The sequence below is a fragment of the Theropithecus gelada genome, chromosome 3, assembly GCF_003255815.1.
Source record: "Theropithecus gelada isolate Dixy chromosome 3, Tgel_1.0, whole genome shotgun sequence".
NCBI classification, from domain to species: domain Eukaryota; kingdom Metazoa; phylum Chordata; class Mammalia; order Primates; family Cercopithecidae; genus Theropithecus; species Theropithecus gelada.
Genome location: NC_037670.1, coordinates 159,396,915 through 159,418,631, shown reverse-complemented (window position 1 = coordinate 159,418,631; position 21,717 = coordinate 159,396,915). Strand labels below are relative to the sequence as shown.

The window sequence follows — 21,717 nt, the reverse complement described above, 5'->3', positions numbered from 1 at the left end:
TTATAATGGTGACCATGTAGTTTTATTTTGTCACAGCACATTCCTTTTTGCTTTGCTTCGCTTAGCACTATTGGAATGTTTACTACAAGCAAGTCATTGCACTAAGTGCTGTGGGGGATGCAAAGATAAGAAGGGCAGTCCCAAAGGGAGATAAGACATGTATATAAAAATTCTACTACAAGACAGAAAGTGAACAGTACTCTGAAAGCAGTAGAGCTAAAGAACTTCAGTAGGTGACATCCTGTGATCAAGGTCCCAGTGTTTAATCACTCTCATGCTCAATTTATCCTGTTATCGAACTAGATTTCCTGTTGCTGAAATAGAAACCTACTTATCTCTACGAGGGCCACAGGTATTAAGTCATCCTTTAGTCTCGTCTTTTCTAGGCTAGACGCCAATGCCTATTTTCCATCCTTTTAATATCAGCCTGACTATAACAACTCTTCAAACAGGAAACCAAAATTGGACATAATAAAAGCTGACCAAGGCCTGGCTGAAGTCCCAGTGCTGCCTGCCACGTTCCTGTTAACACATCCTAACATCATTTTCACATTGATAATAGCATCTCTTAGAGAGATCATTCATTCAGTTTTGTGCTACATCCAGGGTTTTTGCTTTTTCTTTTTTCTTCTCCAAATGAATTGCTTTGTAAGTCCTATGCCCACGCTTACTCCTTTTGCTTCTCTGAATTCTCGTGGTTCTTTACAAACCAGTTCCTGGCCTCACCTCTATGAAGTCTTCCTGGATTTGACTTTATTTCTTTCTAATTTATCTTGTTAGGGAGAGAGAAACCAAAAAGCTTGAGCCCACTCTTTTTTTTTTTTTTTTTTTTTTTTTTTTTTTTGAGACGGAGTCTCGCTCTGTCGCCCAGGCAGGAGTGCAGTGGCCGGATCTCAGCTCACTGCAAGCTCCGCCTCCCGGGTTTACACCATTCTCCTGCCTCAGCCTCCCTAGTAGCTGGGACTACAGGCGCCCGCCACCTCGCCCGGCTAGTTTTTTGTATTTTTTAGTAGAGATGGGGTTTCACCGGGTTAGCCAGGATGGTCTCGATCTGCTGACCTCGTGATCCGCCCGTCTCGGCCTCCCAAAGTGCAAGGATTACAGGCTTGAGCCACCGCGCCCGGCCGAGCCCACTCTTGTTTGCATGTTATTTGAGAAATAATTATGTTGCAATGTGTGAGTCAGCCCCTCCAGCCAACTTGCTGTGAGACTCCCTGTTTCTGTTTAAACTGTCTTGCACCAATTACTTAGGCCGACTCTCTAAGCTCTTTTTAAAATCCAGGGTTTTTAAACAATTGGACTATTTTCTTTTCCTGAAAAGTTTCTATCTGAAAAGGATCATGCCTCTAACTCCTTTCTGCCCTCCAACTTGAAACGTATCTTTAAAACAACAAACAGTGCTTGGAAATAGCAGGGCTCTAACGATTTTGAATGAATGGTGGCTGGTGCACATCTACAAAATCCTGGTTCTGGTCTCAGTGAAAATAATAATAATAATATCTGCTTTACATAATTCCAGGAAAGAAGTGTGTACATGAAGAATGTGATTTCGACCCATAAGAAACTGAATCTAAGCCATAGTGCTATATTTTAGAATGTAGCTTTGTTGTTCATAGGTACGGGTTGTGAAGGAAATTATTATAAGGACTCAGGAGATAATTCTAGTGCAGAAGAAAAGGTCAAATCTTCAAAGGAAGCATTTATTAGTTCATAAGCCACAGAATTCTCAGGGTGTACCACTCTTGTTCAAAGTATCTAAATATTTCCACAACCATAAATTTATTTGCTGGTGTCCACTTTATGCATCTGGATATTAAATTTACACATGGCTTTTATACTGGAATCAAATCCAGATTTTTTTCCAGTGAATCTTAAAAAATATTGATTTCCTTCGTTTTGGGGGGTTCTGTTATATTTTATAATCACATCTGACTGGGATCAGCACTTGATTATGATATCTATAGATAGAAATAAATGTATGGTGCCAGGCGTGGGGGCTCACACCTGTAATCCCAGCACTTTGGGAGGCTGAGGTGGGTGGATCACCTGAGGTCAGAAGTTAGAAACCAGCCTGGCCAACTTAGCGAAACCCCATCTCTATTAAAAATACAAAGGCTAGCCTGGCATCAGCTACTCCAGAGGCTGAGGCACGAGAATCACTGGAACCCGGGAGGTGAAGGCTGCAGTGAGCCGAGATTGCACCAGTGCACTGTAGCCTGGGTGACAGAGTGAGACAGAAAGAAAAGAAAGAAAAGAAAAGAAAAGAAAGAGAAACACAAATACACAGAGTCTTATTTATTCATTGTTCTTGTGTATATAGTTGTTTTTACCAAATAAGTTACAGTGTAACATTTTTGCTGGAAGGGATATTTCCTACCACCACTTTTGCACCTGATACAGCCTAGAAGGGTGTTTGTATGTAACAGATGGCCAGTAAATACTTGTCATTTGTTCTCTGGGGTGAGGAAGGACAATGATGGAGTAGAGATGCTGCTTGTTCTTCCAAAGGTTTCTACAGATTAGCCTTTTTTTTTTTGGAATATTCATAACAGTTCTGCACCAGAAATTGGATCTTGGGAGTTCAAGAGTCAACAGGTATCAGGAAGATTGATGAACTCACAGATGCACAAGAGACCGATGCCATCATCTCTAGTGCCAATTAAGATAGAATAAATGCCGTCTGTCTTCAGTGCCTGGAGAACTCCCATTTCCCAACCAGGGCACCTCCCATTCCCCAAGCCAGGATGTCAGGAAGCTGCACAGTCAATAGAGACTTCTTCATGAGCGTAAAGTCAGAGCAAAGGGAGGTGAAATCATCACAGGTAATATTTTACCCAAGCCAAGGAGAGACATGAGGAAACACTTCTCCAAGTGGAGAGAATACTTTTCATGTCACAACTCTGAGATTCAAGCCATAAATCTCATGTCACCACCCTGAAACTCAACCAACCCTGAGTTCAAGGTCTGTCTCATTTGGATATTCCTAGATCCCCAGGGCCAAACTAGGTCTTGAACTTGGCAGTCATGCAGGTTTCTACTGGCCATTCCTTTTTTTTTTTTTTTTTTGAGATGGAGTTTTGCTCTTGTTGCCCAGGCTGGAGTGCAATGGTGTGATCTCGGCTCACTGCAACCTCCGCCTCCTGGGTTCAAGTAATTCTCCTGCCTCAGCCTCCCAGGTAGCTGGGATTACAGGCATGCACCACCATGCCCGGCTAATTTTGTATTTTTAGTAGAGACCTCACCGTGTTGGTCAGGCTGGTCTCGAACTCCTGACCTCGGGTGATCCACCCGCCTTGGCCTCCCAAAGTGCTGGGATTACAGGTGTGAGCCACCACGGCCAGCTTCTACTGGCCATTCTTTCTTTACGCTCATTAATATTGTGGATTACAGTTGGACTCCACTTGCTTCAATCTGGGAGACCTAATGCAATTTGACCCTTATGCATTGTATTTCTCAGAAATGCTCTTCTGTAGAATCTTAGGTACCTTTATGATGGTAGCCTAAGGCAGGAGATTAGAAATAGAGTAGGAGAAGAAAGCTTTTCCATTTTAAGATGCTATTTTACTTTGACGTTATTGAGCAGTGAAATCAAGCTCTTATTAAGATTAAAACAAGAAAAGCAAATGGGGCCTTTTTTTATCTCGCTAATTTATAGAATAACAACCAGCCTGACAGGTTTTTAAGGGAAAATATTTAGTAAAAAAACATATTCAGTTTTCTCATTTCAAAGCCAGAAGCCATCTGGAAAGCTTTTTAATGTTAACACATTATGAAGACAACAACAACAAAAAAATAAAATAGATGATACTTAAAAAAAAAAAAAGCAGACAGTCACTTCAAATTTGAAAGCCAATGATCTGAAATATGAATTCAGCTTTCTAAAATATGTTGCAAAGTAGAGAGGGCTGAAGTAATCTGAGATTCTCCTAGGTATTTTAGAATTCAGTCTTTCTAGGATAACTTCAAATTACCTTTCCTTCTGACCTTTTCCCAGCAGATCTAAGAATCAAAAATTAAGCTGAAAGGTAAAAATACAATTCTGAGGCTATTCTATTGTGCTTCTGGGTCTATGTATTTTGAGAGTTCCAGTTCACTAACTTTATTTGAATTACAAATTTTATGTTAACAAATTAACCAAAGGGTATATTTTATGATGAAGAAACTCCATTTATAAATACTCCTCCTCCTTCTTCCAAATAGCACTACTCAAGGAGCATAAACCATTTATAAAAATGCTCGACTTTACTGGAAAAAAATAATTAAGTCCTCGTATTTTGATTAAAAAGTATTGGGCTCTAATGTATTACTTCATTCTTTTTCTTTTTTCTTTTTTGGTCCATCATTACATCCCAATATTGGAAAACCATTTACCATTTGGAATCTAAACTTTGAACTCAACTTATATGTTAAACACTACATTCTATTGTATGCTAAACATTCTGTTATCAGAAAGAATGTTGATAAATACATGCCAGAGATTGTCCCTACCCTTATCCTACTTCTGCCCATTCTTCTGGGATTAACTGGATACTTTACTCCTCCTGACCACAAGCTTGATCTTTCATTAGAGAAATTTTTGATTATGCAGTTTGTTCACTGTTGGACTCCTGTACGTTTGGTATAAACCCTTTAATTTGATGATTATCTGATTTATAAGGCAGATACTAATTGCAGATATACTAAGGGCTTGAGTACTAGAGTAAATAGGCCAACAAAAGGAAATGGACTCTTACCAAATTCATATCGTTTGCCTCCACAATGCAACTAAATAAGCATAAGTGGTCAAAATTATATGTTGTAAAAGTCCAATTATCCTTAATTATCAAAGAAATGCATGAGATAAATCTCTTCATTTCTCTAGAGAAAAGATATGGAGTTGAAATTGCAATGGCTTGAAGGCTCAGCAAAGGAGTGATGAAACCCCAGGAGAGGTATTGATGGTGCCAGCATTTAGAAGACACAACAAATGTCACTGACATTTCTGCCTCCCTCACAAGTAGCTTAGCAAATTTGTCACAGTTGTGCCTTAATACACAGATATGGACTAAAGTGTTAGTGTTCATTCAACATTGTATGCTGTCTTGGAGAAATAAAAATGAGTAAGATGTAGTTTCTGATCTACAGTTGCTTTCAGTTTGGTGGAGAAAAGAGATATGAGAACAAATAAACATATAAAATAGATGAATAGTTAACATACGTAAAAAGTGCCATGTAAGACCTAAGGTGGGAGTAGGGGTCTCCTAGTAAGCACAGCACAGTTTCCTTCTGATTGGGATAAAGCTAGAATTTTAAATCTTCTGCATTTTCTCCTCAATTCACATCTAAAGGAAAAGGGAAGATAAAATGGCTTTGGCTCTCCTAATCTGCAATTGAAGTCCTAAGCCCTCTCCAGAGGTGACAGGCTCTAGGCAGAGTGACGGTGACATTTTATTTCATTGTGTTTCCTCAGCATCTGATTTTTGACTGCCTGACAGCCAGTCAGCTAGCATAAGGTAGTAGGGTAAGAAGTGTGAAAATTCCTTTGAAACGTAGCACATGACCAGCATGAAACCTGCAACTCTCCATGTAGTTAATATAGAAGTGAATCCAATGTAATCACCCAGGCACTTCAACATGATAAACGTATGTCATGCGCATTACCCTTTACACTTTCGATGACATTTTTTCTATGTCTTGCTTAATTTTCTCAGCCACCCTGAGAAGTGTTAGTTCTCTTTTATAGATAAGGAAACCCTGATCTGCTGAACTTTTATCCGGTGTCTTTTCTTTTGTCCTTGATTTAAAAGACAATCTCTTCAGCAGGAGTTAGAGGACATTTAGCTCTAATGTGGTAATAAATTGAGAGTGGGGCCTCGCACAATGCAAAGAAAAGAAGTGCCAGAGTGGCAGTAAATGACAGGGTTTCCGGATTTGACCCTGCCACTGACTGTGTGCTCTTGGACATGTTGCTCTACAGACTGTCCAATGATTTGGGCTTCCAACCCCCTTTCAGAGAATGTAGGAAAGACAGCGTATGTTAATTTCTGATGACATAACCCAACTGGACACCAGAATCTGTGTTCTAGAAGTAATTCTGCACTTCAGGCAGAGTTCTCATGGGAAACTGACACCTTTCTGAAGGGTATATGTCTCTGATTTCAGCTCTACCATAGCTCTGACAATGCCACAATGAGACATAATTTGTATGACGTGAGGCACTTAAGGACTAAAGGATTTGGGAATTTCTCCCCGGCCTCAGTCTAGAGTTTTAAAAAACTTCATTCTGTTCAGTTCAAAAGCTACTGGGCATCTGTAGCAATGATAATCCCTAGGTAGCCAGGATATGCTATGAAGATGCTGGCTCAGGGAAAATACACTCTCATGGTTAGATAGGAAGAGTTAAAGGATCTTAAAAGGTAGTAGCAGGAAGGACAGGAATCAGATATCAGTTCTTTCTACATCACAATTTTTGCCTAAGACCTCTTAATAATAGGTCCTTTCTCATCTTCATCAAAGGACAAATAGTGAGGGAATATTAGATCCCCCAAGTGAGCCCCCACTAAAAAAAGATCAAGATCTACACAACAGTTTTGATTAGAGAAACAGAAGAATTGTTCAAGGAAGGAGTGGGCAGAGATATACATGTATTGTATCTGCCAATCATGCCTTGGGAAAGATGCAGTGTGATTAGACCTGAGGATGCTTCTTGTCTTTGAATCAGCCTGATAACCCATCACCTCATCCTGCTTGTTTGTTTGCTCACTTCCTGCTCATTTTTCATATTAGTCTCTTGAGTCTCCCCCCACCTCCAGAAAACCTTCCAACAGTGTAAAGTTTTCTGTGGGAATAAAAAATGGGTTGACTGCTGTTATTCTAAGCGGGCACAGTAGTGCTACTAGCTCCAGAAATAAAGGACTCTTTCATTACCTAGTTGCTTTGGTGCCGGCTCTGAGTTATCTAGCTTTTCTTTGGAGAGCCCCATGAAGCATACAAAATTCCCACCAGACAAAAAGACCCAGGCTACCCTTAGAAAAATAAAAAGCACATATTGAGCAATCCGCTGGAAACTGTCAGCTGAGTTCCTAAATGATACAGGAAAACAGAACCCAGTGAAGATGTGACATGGGATAGTCCATGTCACCCACAATGGAAAATATGAACATTGGAAGAATTTCCTATTCTAAACAATGTGGGGTTTAAAATACACTCTCTGGAGACTCTCCTGAATGTACAGGCTTGTAGCTGCTATTTATAGTGACCGATGTGTACTTTACTGAGATTTTTATCCCAACAAAGGAACTGTATGTGATGTAGGGAGTTATTAAAATGGAAAATAAGCCCTCACATTCTAACCTAGTCATTGGTACTCATCTCAAATGCAATGTCAAGTCTCACTAAAATAGATCAACTAGAAGGAAGGCCAGTAAAAATTATAAAATACTTTAAAAGAAATTTAATTTTGAAAAATATTCAAGTCTACCTACCTGGTAACTTCCACCAGGCTAGCAAAACGTTAGAAGCTTATTCAAATGGTGAATAAATACAAATGGTTTCTAATTAACAAATTCAGCTGTTCAATGTAAGTGAATGTTTTTAAAGTTATTTAAAAGGTTTAAAAAAGTTGTACTCTCCAGTGTTTAAAAACTAAACCATGGAATGTAGCTTACATATTTAACATGTTAACCAAACCCTTTATTTATAAATAATTCAAAGTTGTACTTTACTAATATCCCTGAAGAAATGATTAAAAATTCAAAAACAGTCTGAGTTAATGCAGATTTAGGATAGGCTAAAAACTGATCTTCCACTGCTGATGAATAGTGCTCATTAGATAGCAAACTAGTGGAAAGAACTGATTTTGTTCACAAAATATGCACATGATTCCTCTTTAACCTGATTCACAGATGAATGAGAATCCACTTACACAGCCACCACATTGGTCCGACATGCTCATGATTCACGCCCTGTGGTACTTTCTTGTAGCACCATTTAGGGACCTTTGGGATAATAAAGGTCAAGAACTTCCTTGGAAGCCTTGAAAGCAACTGAAGTCATCATTTCTGTCTGCCAGTTCCACCTGACCAAATGACAGCTGCAAATGCAGATCTGTCACTCCTGCTGGCCAATGAGAAAACCAAAGGGCAAAAGAGAGAGGTTCAATATAAATATTGGATAGCTTTCATTACTTTTTTTTCTTTTTTTGAGACAAGGTCTCCCTCTGCTGTCCAGGCTGGAGTGCAGTAGTGCAATCATGGCTTACAGCTCACTGCAGCCTCTAACTCCCAGGCTCAAGTAATCCTCCTACCTCAGCCTCTAGAGTAGCTGGTACTACAGGCACACACTGCCACAGCCAGTTATCCAGCTATTTATTATTATTATTATTTGTAGAGATGAGGTCTTCCTATGTTGCTCAGGCTGGTCTCAAACTTCTGAGCTCAAGTGATCCTCCCACCTCAGCCTCCCAAAGTGTTGGGATCCCAAAGGAGTGAGCCACTGCACCTGGCCTATATTTTTATTTTATTTTGATGAGAATTCTTTGTTCACACTGTATACTTCTTACAACTTTAGACAGCATAAGAACATTTGTCTTGTGTGTTTATTTTTATTATTTCTTGAGGCAAGGTCTCATTCTATCACCCAGGCTGGAATGCAGTGGTGACATCTCAGCTCACTGCAACCTCTGCCTCCTGGTTTCAAGTGATTCTCCTGCTTCAGCCTCCCCAGTAGCTGGGATTACGGGTGTCCACTATCATGCCCGGCTAGTTTTTGTATTTTTAGTAGAGAAGGGCTTTCACCATGTTGGCCAGGCTGGTCTCAAACTCCTGACCCCAAGTGATTTGCCCGCCTCAGCCTCCCAAAGGGCTGACATTACACGCAGGAGCCACCATGCTCAGCCTGTCCTGTGTGTTTAGAAAGACAAACTTCTTGCCCTCTCAGGGAAGTGGGCTCTCACTGACACCTTTACCTGAGAGTCTGGAGAGAATCTTTGGAATGCCTGGATCCCAGGGCCCTGGAGAAGCTAATACCTAAATTCGTATGATCTCATTTCAAATTTTATTTTAAAATAAATGAATTATTCAGGACACCGGTTACCACTGAGGGTGGGGAGGTGAAGGGAAGGGATTGGAGAGGAGCCTGGGGCTTCAAGGGCATTGGAAATGTCCTAGGTCTTAGGCTGTGTGGTGAGTTTATAGGATATGCATTAGGATGAGTTAGAACTTCCATATATATTACATAGGATTACTTTGTATGCATCAGCTTTCTCATAATTAAAATGAATAAATTAGTAATTTGGGATATACTTTTTCAAAATCATTTTGTAAAAATTAGGCAAATGATTTTTCTTCTGTTATTATTACAATATTTATATATAGTGTTGGCACTCAGAGGCTTCTGGTTGATGCTTTAATGGTAATGAAACCATAGATTATGCAACATGAAAAGAGAAATGATAATTTCACAAGGCAAAAAGAGTATTTAAATATAGTCATCCCTCAGTATCAGCAGGGGAATATAAATGCTGCATACATAGTTGTTACACTATATTGTTAAGAAATAATGACAAGGAAAAAAGTATGTACATGTTTAGCACAGATGCATCCATGGTAGGCCTAACTACATTTTTGATCTGGGTTGGTTGAATCCCCAGGTAGAGAGAGCTGACCATACATGATTAATTAAATTATATACACACATACACATATGTATATATAATTGTGACAAAGACCTTGATATGTACCAGACTATTGTATGCTTTTGTCTTGATTTCAAACAAGTAGGGAAAATGGAAAAGCATTCTTGATAATAAAAAGGTAAATTTTCTTTTTATATAGAGACCTTTATATCCATAATTGTCCCATCACTTTCAAGGTAGCTGCTAAAACAGATTTGAAACAGAGAAGAGATTAGACACTGAGCCATCTGACACATGCAGTTGTACCTTGTTCAGCGATACCCCAGATGGTAACTGCCAAAAGGCTGAGTTTCCTGGGAGGTGACCCCAGAGGGGGCTTTTCTGAGAGCACCTTTCTTACCATGTCCTTCAGCCAGCAGAAAAACAGCAACGAGAGGTAACAGACTGAGCACTAATCATGTTTCAGGACTTGCCAAGCACTTTATAATCTGCATTAAACCTTATAAGGAAGAATTGTTCCGACGGCCATTTTCCACATGATGAAATGGGCTGAGAGGTGGAGTAGAACCACCCTTAAGAATCCAGCTGGGATTCTGGGATTTGAATCTAAGTCTTCATGACTCTAGATCCTACTCTCTGAAAGGCGCCAATGGGCTGAGAGAGGCGGAGTAGAACCACCCTTGAGAATCCAGCTGGGATTCTGGGATTTGAATCTAAGTCTTCATGACTCTAGATCCTACTCTCTGAAAGGCACCAATGGGCTGAGAGAGGCGGAATAGAACCACCCTTGAGAATCCAGCTGGGATTCTGGGATTTGAATCCAAGTCTTCATGACTCTAGATCCTACTCTCTGAAAGGCACCTGTGCCACTGCAAATCTGTCCCATCTTCCCCAAAGATAGTAGTGATAAATGTAAAATAGTAAGTTTCTCTGTTAAGAATCAAATCAGTTATCTTTTTCATATTTAGAGAGAAAAGTCATTTGATGAATTTTCTAAAAACTGGTAAGAATGGAGAAATCCTACATAACTTAGTTTCATAATTAAGCTTTGTTTGAAGAAATCATGCTAACACAACATTCACCAAATAAAAAACTTCTAAAATTGATGGAAAATGGGATTGTAGTAAGTCCCCATAGTTTTTTTGTCCTTGTTGACAAAGATGGCAAAGTTTGATTCCCAGTTCCTGACAATTAACTGGGATCATTCTGCCTATCCACTCATCTTTCTTTGTTTTTCACTTTATTCACTGTAATCTGACCTAATCTCCTTTATTTAGAAATATTATCCATAATCGGTTTTTAAGTTTTAAAAAGCACTCTACATGCAGTACATTGTAGAATACACTCTTTTCCAAAAGTATGTTTTATTTTCCTAATCAATAGCCATAGACTTTTTTACAGACAGCAAAATGAGGATAGCTTTGTTTGTCCAGGGGCCCACACTATGCAAACAGCTTAGCTGGGTGATCTTGAGGGGATATGTCTCCTAGGCTTGAGTTTCTTCATATTTAACAGGCAGTTTTAAAATTCATTAGATCAGGGATTCTTGGCCAGAAGGCATCAGCCCCAGGAGGTCTGCGGACGGAGGTTCATGATGCCACTGAATGTAAGTGCCAAGTTTGGTGGGTGCATATGTGCATTTTTCTTGGAGGAGGGTCCAGAGCTTTCATCAGTGCCTCAAAAACAGTGTGTGGTCCAAAACTGAATACATAACGTTCCCCTGCGGAAGATGATTCATAAGGTCAGAGACAGCCTTAAGTTTTTAAGAGTGATGATGTGACTAAGTCCCTGTCCTAATGATGTACAGTCTTGCTGAAAAAAGTCCAGTGAAAAGTCAAGAATAGTCATATCAACAGCCTTCTTTGCCTTAAGCAGGGAAACTCGATCTTCTCTGTTTCTATTTTTCTGTTAAATGGGAATAACACAGGAGATTTTCTGAGGGCAAACAAAACAATGACTGTGCCTACACATGTAAGCCATTTACCTGAAGCAGCATAAAAAATAGTTCAACTAGGCACAGTAGTCTTTGTTTAGTCTATTGCTGTTGCAGGACTTTCCTTAGTTCAGCTAAAGACAGGGTTCTTGTCTGTCCCACGGCCACGAAAATTTGGGCTCACAGACGGTTTAAAGGTTGAGCAAAGCAGGATTTTATCGGGTGAAAAGCAAGAAAAGGGGGAAACAGGGACTCTCCCAAGGCCAAAGTCCCTCTGCTAGAGCACTTCTCGCCCGCCATTTGAATCCCCCATTCTGCACAGGAAGAGGCGGGGCCAAGCTCCTCCCAGCTGCAAACCTCGTGAACTTCCTGAGACTCCACCTCAGTGGGCAGGCTGGTTGGAGTTTCTCCAGGGACCCCCTCCCACCTGGCTGTCTCATTGCCGCATAACTGCCGTGAATGAATTTCCCCCATCTTGGGGAGCTATTTTGCCATTATGGAGATTATGGATTTTCAGCCAAGACCACCAGTTAAAACATGAAAAATTCCATGGATCAATTTGTTTCAGTGGGAAGGCTTTGAGATTTGGGGCAGGCAGGGAGAACCAGGTTGTAGTCCCTAGCTATAGGAAGCTGAACATGTTACTTAGACTTTCAGACTCAAGGATTCCTCAACTGTAAGTAAAATATCCAGGTCATAGGGTTGTTTGGATGATTAAATGAGATAATGTATATAAAGTATATCACCTAGTACCTGGAATTTGGTTGATGTTAAACAATTGATGGTTCATTTTCTTATTAATATTAGACAAAAAATTTGGCTGATAGTTTTTTCTACTTGAGAACTATTTTTCTACTTGAGAACTACTCTAAACTTTTAACGTGAAATTCAGAGAGATGTTTTAGACATTATATTTAAAATAACGAATATGTCATTCATGAATTAGAAAATCAGCCACATGTCTACAATATGTGATTTTGAACTCCTCATGGAGCAATTATATTTGCCAGGTAGACTTCAATGTTGCCAAGGGTTTAATTCTTTCCCAACTGCAATAAAAACATCTCAGCAAAGTCAAGGTCAGTATAGAAAAGAAGCTTTGTGGTGAGGATGCAGGAAGTTATAATGACCGAGATGACAGAGACATAAAATTCGTATTCAGGGCCAGGTGCAGTGGCTCATGCCTGTAATCCCAGCAGTTTGGGAGGCTGAGGCGGGCAGATCACGAGGTCAGGAGCTTGAGACCTGCTTGGCTAACATGGTGAAATCCCATCTCTACTGAAGACACAAAAAATTAGCCAGGCGTGGTGGCACATGCCTGTAATCCCAGCTACTCAGGAGGCTGAGGCAGGAGAATTGAACCTGGGAGGTGGAGGTTGCAGTGAGCCGAGATCACTCCACTGCACTCCAGCATGGTTGACAGGACAAGACTCTGTCTCAAAAAAAAAAAAAAAAAAAAAAAAAAATTTGTATTCAGTAAAATTTTATTTTGTACCAAAAGCCTACCAAAACATTAAAACAATTTTAATAATAACATCTAACATTTTTTGAGCATATAGTATATGCCAGGCATTGTGCTAATTTTTCTACATCCATAAGCCAACTAGTTTAATCTTTTTTTTTTTTCAGACAGAGTTTCACTCTGTCGCCCAGGCTGGAGTGCAGTGGCGTGATCTTGGCTTACTGCAACCTCTGCCTCCCGGGTTCAAGCAAGTCTCCTGCCTCAGCCTCCCAAGTAGCTGGGATTATAGGTGACTGCCACCATGCACAGCTAATTTTTTGGTTTTTGTTTTTGTTTTTGTAGTTTTTAGTAGAGATGGAGTTTCACAATGTTGGCCAGGCTGGTCTTGAACTCCTGACCTCAAGTGATCTGCCCATCTCAGCCTCCCAAAGTGCTGGGATTACAGGCGTGTGCCACCGTGCCCAGCCTAATCTTTACAATGACTCTATGAGGCATTTTTATAGATAAATAAAAAGGAGCAAGAAATATTTAATTTATCACAAGGTAACCCAATTAATAGCTCTCCAAGTCAGGATTTGAAACTAGGTCTATCAGACTTCATCACTCACACACCTAACTACCACATCATCCTCCCTTTCTCTAGGTGACAGAGGATTGTTAAATTATAAGTGTTACATGTGGAAACAAACAAACAAAACAAAACAAAACAAAATTGCTTTTTAATATGTAAATGTATGGACTTACATATTTGTTACCTTTTTTTTTGCAGCTAAGAATGCAGTGATGGATCAGCATGTGAGAGCCTTAAGAATCTAGATATTTAATTTTTTGTACCAAAATTGGTTATTGAATGGATGCCACTTTGGGTAGATCCTCAATTCTTGATGTTCTACTGGCAACCATAGCATAGGATAATTTTAGGTTGAGAGGAATTGTTAGGCTAGTGGAAATTGGTCAAAGTATGTCATCTTTACCTATAAATTGACAAAGGTAACAAATAATGTCTATTTAGAGTGAGTCAGAGAAAAAAAGTACAAGAGGGAGAGGATATCAATGTGTATGTGTATTTTTATGTAACTGGACACAAACAAATAAGGATCCCTATACATGGAAATTATCTACTTCATCTTGTTCATGCCCCTACATTCAAGTTGGACTGAAACTAAAGAAATAGATTGTAAAAAGTATAAATAGATATCAAAACCTATAATTTTTATGTCAAATAGATATGAAACCTTCCAGAAATATTTTTAAATGTCTTTCAAACCAATTGCTTGAAAACAAATCTTTTTTTTTTTTTGAAATGGAGTTTTGCTGTTGTTGCCCAGGCTGGAGTGCAATGGCGTGATCTCGGCTCACTGCAACCTCCACCTCCCCGGTTCAAGCAATTCTCCTGTCTTAGCCTCCTGAGTAGCTGGGATTACAGGCACCCACTGCCACGCCTGACTTAGTTTTTGTATTTTTAGTAGAGACGGGGTTTCACCATGTTGGCCAGGCTGATCTCGAACTCCTGACCTCAGGTGATCCACCTGGCTCAGCCTCCCAAAGTGCTGGGATTATAGGTGTGAGCCACCGCGCCCAGCAACAGATCTTTTAATTTCAAGGTATGTGGTGACTCACGCCTGTAACCCCAGCACTTTGGGAGGCCAAGGTGGGAAGATTGCTGGAGTCCAGGAGTTCGAGACTGGACTGCACAACATGGTGAGACCACATCTCTACAAAAAATAAAAAATAAAAGTAAAAAACTGGATGGCAAATTCTAACTTTCTTTTGCCTCCTGGAGTGATCAATTTTCTGAGAGAATTGAAGGGAAATTTTGAGCAAATATAGCTACTTTGATAATTTAGATAGTTTCAAAGGAATATTGTATTTAACTTAATGGAAAATAATGTTCTGATGATAAAATAACAGAAATTTCATTTTAAAAGATTTTATTTAAAAATGTCAAGGTCCTGATGCTAAGCATGTTAAGTAAGTGTGTGTGTTTGTGTGTGTGAGGGGGTGTGTGTTGTATAATCATTGATTGGTCATTTCTATTAAATCATGTAAAAAAGTCTCAGTGATACAGTTCTGGGAGGGGACTTTAGAGACCCCATGGATTTTTAAAAATTGCTTCTTTTTATAGTGCAGTAAAAATGTTTACTTTCAAATGTCTAATCATCAATCTTATTTCAGAGGCCCATAAAAAATGTATGAATGATGACAACAGCAAGTGTTTTCATTCCCTTTATTTATGTCTGTGAGCTTCTGAATCTGATAACATAACTCTACAATAGGGGCCTTTCTTCTGATCAGTGGAGGAACTCATGTTGGGTGCAGAAAGCAGGTGCTGGGAATGTAATGAGCACATCTTGGAAAGTGAGAGAGCCGCTTGTTGGGGAACCAAGCCCAGTGTCGGGCAAAGTATGTCTGCTGGAGATTTTCTCATGGATAAAATCTTTGCTGCTGGTTTCTCAGAAAACACATCACAGCTCCTCAAGCCTGTTATCCCAGCACTTCGGGAGGCTGAGGCCGGTGGATCACCTGAGGTCAGGAGTTGGAGATCAGCCTGGCCAACATGGTGAAACCTCGTCTCTAATTAATACAAAAATTAGCTGGGTGTGGTGGCATGTGCCTACTCGAGAGGCTGAGGCAGGAGAATTGCTTGAACCTGGGAGGCGGAGGTTGCCGTGAGCAGAGGTGTTTCCACAGTACTCCAGCCTGGCCGACAAACCGAGACTCCACCTCATAAACAAAACAAAACAAAACAAAACAAAAAACAAAGAAAATAACCCACAGCTCAACATTCTTTTGGCCAAATTTTTAAAAATCACTTAAACTGGTGCTAATTCTTCCAGCTGAGACAACACAGTCCTTTCTCAAAAACTGTTACCGATCAAACCACTCAAAGCTCTTCAGTCACGAATTCCTGCCTTTCGTCTTGCCTATGGTGCTTGTGTCGTCGATGATGTGCAAAACAATAAACAAGTCTTTCATATTTTTATTTTTTATTTCCGTGTTGTAGAGAATCAAATTAGATAATAATTAATAATGAGTTTATTGAATGTTTATTAGATGAATAACACTGTGTTAATACTTTCATGTATTATCTTTTTACATCCCCACAGAAACCCAGTGAGGTGGATACTTTCATTACCCGCAATTTGTAGAGGAGGATACAAAAGATTTGAAAGATTGAATAATTTGGTAGATCCCATAGTTAATAAGTGGCAGAGCTGGAATTTGACATTATAGCTGCCCAATGCTAAAGCTCATGGCCCTTAACTGCCAGCTATGCTGCCTCCCACTATTATACATCTGGGGGTTGCCTCATTCATATCGAGCATAAATATTCCATTCAGACATAGCTAGTTCTAGGGCCGGCGGTAGTCCATCTTTACTACACACACATAAAATGTGTAACTTTTTTTTATACTTGCTGAATAGGAAGAGAACTGGGTTTCTCTCTCCCTCTTTCCTGGCCAGAAGTATGTATTTCCTGGTGATGTAACAGCACATGCACACATAATCCAGAGCAGACAGATTAGGAGGGCAGATGGGAAGAGACATAGAAACAAACAAATCGAGTGTTGATGAAGATGCACGTGGACCAGGGAAGAGGCACATGAAGATACACAAAGGAATACAGAGATGAAGGCAGAGGAGAGAGATTGAAATAAAAGACAGAAACAGAAAGGGAAGCAGAATATAGCTTTTTTAATTTTAATTTTAATTTTTAATTTTTATTATTTTTGCTCTATCGCCCATATTGTAGTGCAGTGGCATGATTGTGGCTCACTGCAACCTCCGCCTCCCAGGTTCAAGCAATTCTCCTGCCTCAGCCTCCTGAGTAGCTGGGATTACAGGTGCCAGCCACTATGCCCAGCTAATTTTTTTGTGCGTGTGTTTTTAGTAGAGACAGGGTTTCACCATGTTGGCCAGGCAGGTTTCGAACTCCTGACCTCAAGTGATCTGCCTGCCTTGGCCTCCCAAAGTGCTAGGATTACAGGAGTGAACCATCGCATCCGGTCAGAATGTATCTATTTAATTTTTTGCTCCCATGAGATTGGTGGAGAATAATAAACAGCGAAACTACATTTTTATCTATTTGTTCAAATGAGTAATTGCTTTTAAAATATAGTTTAACTTGAGATGTGAGCAAATACTGCCTTTTGCTTAGAAACAATGCATTAAGGATTTTCACTGATTACCTGCTCATTCCATTCTGCCTACTGAAATTTTTTTCTCCCTCTTTCGGTCACGATTGCTCTAAAGTTACTAATCCCCTTAGAATAGGAGCTTAGTGACCACTGGGACACTATCTACTGGTGACCACTGATTCCTATGGTTCGGTATAGTATCTTGCATTTTGAAGATATTCAACATCTGGTTTTTTTTTTTTTTTTTTAAATGATGAAATGAAGTACTTCCTTCCTTTTTGCCAAATCTGAAGACCTTATCTCAAGAACTCGGATGAAAGACAAGGACAAGGTAATGGCATAAAAGTTGCACAGGCTAAGGGGCAAGATAAAGAAGGAAAAACTTTTTTTTTTTTGAAACTGAGTCTCACTCTGTCGCTTAGGCTGGGGTGCAGTGGCGTAATCTCAGCTCACTGCACCCTCTGCCTCCCAGGTTCAAGCGATTCTCCTTACCTCAGCCTCCAGAGTAGCTGGGATTACAGGCACCCACCACACACCTGGATACTTTTTGCATTTTTAGTAGAGACGGGATTTCTCCATGTTGGCCAGGTGGTCTCAAACTCCTGACCGCCCACCTCGGCTTCCCAAAGTGCTGGGATTACAGGCATGAGCCACCGCACCTGGCTGGAAGAACGTTTTTTGATGCACTACGTTTGCAGACGAGGTTATTTGAAATGAACTGGGCTAAAACCCTTAGAAGGAGATATGTGGATGATAGAGTCTCAGGGCAGCTCGGATGCAGTGAGTAAATGCCAGTCCCAAGCACATGCATGCCAGCATGGCACAAAGCCTGCAATTAGCTTGCAAAATAGTCTTTGAAAAGGTCTATTTCTGAAGAATAAAATGTGTAAAAATTCGGTTTATTTTAATCTGTGGTTATAACACCGGGGAAAAGGACAAGTTTTAAATTGTTTATCATTTCAACGTAAAACTGCACCTGGTAATCAAACTCAATACTAATAAAAATAAAAATAACAGGGTATTTTTATTTGGAAAGCTTTTATGGGTAAGGAAAGTCAATGGACTTTCTCTTCTCTGTAGTACCCCGTCCCTGACACTGTCTGCAAGGGTGAAGTGTACAAAGGCTGTGGGTCATCTTTAATAAGTATGAACCCATACGGGGTACATGTTATGTTTGAGGATATAAAAGTATAATTCCTCGATCTTTACTTGGTTTTAGATAGGTTGAAAAGGATTAAGCACATATTTCCCAACACTATTACTCTGTGGGTCTATTCTCAGTACCCAAAATAGAGCCTGTTTGTGGAATAGATGCCCAGTGAAAATGTGTTGAGAGTAAGTGAATGAATCTGCAGCTCTGAGCCTTGGAGCCACTCTATTACCGGTAGTTGGTAACTGCCCTCCAGATCAGGGATGCAATCTTTGTTTTAGTTCCCTAAAATCAAAGAGAAGTTAAGTCTTCTCCCATCTGGGCTCAGGTATACTGCATAGGGCCATAGAATTATTTTTTTCAAAATAGAAAATTGCCTTAATTTTTATTTGGCTTTAAATAAAGTAACATATGATCGTTGTAAAGAAATACCTACAATACCAAAAGCAAAAAAAAAAAAAAAAAAAATTAAAATGACCACCAATACCCCAGAGAAAATGGCTAGTCTTATTTTAGAGGAGGAAGCCAAGGTCTGGAGCTAAAGGAAGAGGGACTTGCTCAGGGTCTCACGTGCCCTTTGTCTTCAGATCAAAACCCTGATTTTAGATGGCCTTGATTTCTGCTTCTGGCCACCTATTTCCTGCACACACCCTGCACTTTCCCACCAGAGCTGACTGAACCATAAAGCCTGACTTTCACTATTCCCATAAATGATCAGATTTTACAAAATTCTGAAGGGTGGACATGGACTTACCAAATCTCAGAATAGCAGAACTAGAAGGTTCACCTTGAAACATGGAAAGGTAAACTTAGTACGAGTATAAGGAAATACATAAGTACTACTCTTCCTTAAGAAGAAAGAAAGAGCGAGAGAGAGAGAGAAAAGGAAGGAAGGAAGGGAAGGAAGGAAAGAAGGAAGGAAGGAAGGAAGGAGAAGGAAGGAAGGAGGAAGGATGGAAGAAGGAAAGAAGGAAGGAAGAAGGAAAGAAGGAAGGATAGAAGGAAGGAAGAAGGAAAGAAGGAAGGAAGAAAGAAGGAAAGAAGGAAGGAAGGCAATGAATGGAAGCAAGAAAGAAAAGGAAGAAAAGAAGAAATAAAAACAGAAAAGAAAACAATATAATATCCCAAAAGAAGTAATACAGACAGAAATGTAAGTTAAACAAGATTAGGATTAATTTGTGTAAGTTTATTTTAGATTATTCAGGGTACATAAGATTTACTGTGTACATTCCTTTTACATCTGAATGTAAAAGAATGAAGAAGACAAATTAAAAAAGAAGACAAATTAAAAGAAGACAAATTCTTCCACACAAAACAAAAAAGTCGAAGGAAGAAACCATGTAGCTGTGTGGTCAATTCTTAAGCAAAGTCCTGAATCTGAAGTAATTGGGTTTTTTCACTCTAATGACAGTATGGTTCTAACCACAGCAATTTAGTTCTGTCACACCTCTGTCAATGATTCCCTGACCCCCTGTTCACATGGAAAGGAAAGAAGCTGACAATGGCAATCTAGCCTGATGCCCAATGTCTACATCCCCAGTCCTGAGCCTCTCTAGCCACAACTCTATCAGGCCTGCCCCTACACCCTGACCTGTCTGCTTTCTGATTCTGTTACACTTTGGTTTACTAGCATGCTGTGAGGAACATAAAGGCAGGAACCATGTCTACTTCTTTACCACCATTATTTTTCCCATCCTTAGCACACTTAAACCTGGTTAGTGCTTAATAAATAGTTGTTGGATGAAGATATTTTGTAGACTATCATGAGAACTTGAGGTGAAATAACACAGCATTGGAAGGAATAAGAGGTGTGGTTCACTGAGCCCAGCCACCGCACACAAGACTTCCATGTCCACCATGTCCACTCAGCACTGAGCCTCATACTCTCCCTGGTGCTCCCCCATCTCCCTGGTACATTGTCTTCTTTGATGGTTTCCATTATACCTTGATGATCACTCACTTTTTCTATACTTGCTTTTTTGGGAATATCCCTTCAGCTTTTGTACTGGCACCACCATACTGTGTCTGCCCAAATTTATTTCTCTAATAATGATTTCTCTCCCTTTTTGAACAAAGAGTGAAATTTCCTATCTCCACATGCCTGCAGGAAATCTCTTTTCGGATGTGGTTTCTACCTGAAATTAAACACTGCTCCTCTGACCGTTCAAGAAGGAAATCCTCCATTTGGGACAAAGCAGAGGCTTTCCTTCCAGCTTCTCAGACTTATATTCTTTGGAATCGTCTGTAAGTTCTTTGCTCTCTTAAAAGGTTTGCTAATTCTCCCTCTGTAAAGACTCTCATATTTGATCTTTCTTCATTTCCACACCCACTGACCTGATTCAGGCCTCATTATCCTATATTCCATACTATCTCTTCCAGTGCTGGTATCCCCATATTCTAGTCCACTGTAGATAAGTTTCTCTAGCATAGTGTCATCACACATAACTCGCTTGTTAAGTCTCTGTCTATTCCTTGTATAGCAAATAGGAACAGCCAAGATATACAAGTCCAGTCCATTTTCCCTCAAACACTCAACAGGTTTCTTGCACCAGGATTCTTATTTCTACTTCTGCACTGTTGCCAGTGTCATTCCTTCACCTAGACAGGCTCCCTTTCCCTCTTCATTGCCATCATTACCTCCTCCGTGGCTCACCTCCACCAAGAAACTTTCTCTGACTAGTTCCATTGCAGGATGATGACTACCTTTCCTTTTCTTGGCATGATGGTTTAGCTCTGGCTATGCTGCTATGTTGTTTCTCACTTGTTTGGCTAGTGGTAATGGTTAATAATAATAATAGCTATCATTTATGAAAAACTATCATTTACAAAAAACTACTGTGTGTTAGGTACCTGACTAGGCTATTCATGAAGCTCAGTAATCTTCCCAACAATCCCACAGGCTATGTAGATATTATGCCTATTTTATATATATGGCAACTGTGGCTTAAAGAGAAAAATCATTTGCTCAGGGCCACACAGCTTGTAAATGGCAGAGCTAGGATTTGAACCAACAGAATGCAGGTATCATCCATAGTGCCTTGTGGACATGTTTAGTCATTTCATGAATGGCGGCTGACTCTGGCCAAGTTTATCATAGGCAGTTATTTTATCTTCTGCTTTTGCATTCTCCATGCAAATAAGTAGAACATAAGAACACTACTTTTCATTATAGGCATAAGTTTCCACTTTTCTACTTTGGGATCGTTAAAGAGTCATCTTTCATCTGTGCATTGGAGTTACTGGGAACAAAATCGATTTGATTTTAAGGTCATCGTTTAACATTTTTCTCTCTGTGAATGCCTCACCTGCTTTCTCAAAAGAACATCTGATTTAAGTCACATCAAATACCACACTGTCCTTTGTTCTGAGGCCTAAAATGTTAAAATATGCATTTATGCCCCAGGTTTTATATGCCAAAGC

The 21,717-nt window shown here is 39.9% G+C and overlaps 1 protein-coding gene across 3 annotated transcripts in view; it reads right to left on the bottom strand.

Annotated features, from left to right (window-relative positions):
- Nucleotides 1-21,717, bottom strand: part of CALD1 (caldesmon 1) — a 198,140-nt gene that overhangs the window by 85,404 nt on the left and 91,019 nt on the right. The gene's annotated exons all lie outside the window — the stretch shown is intronic.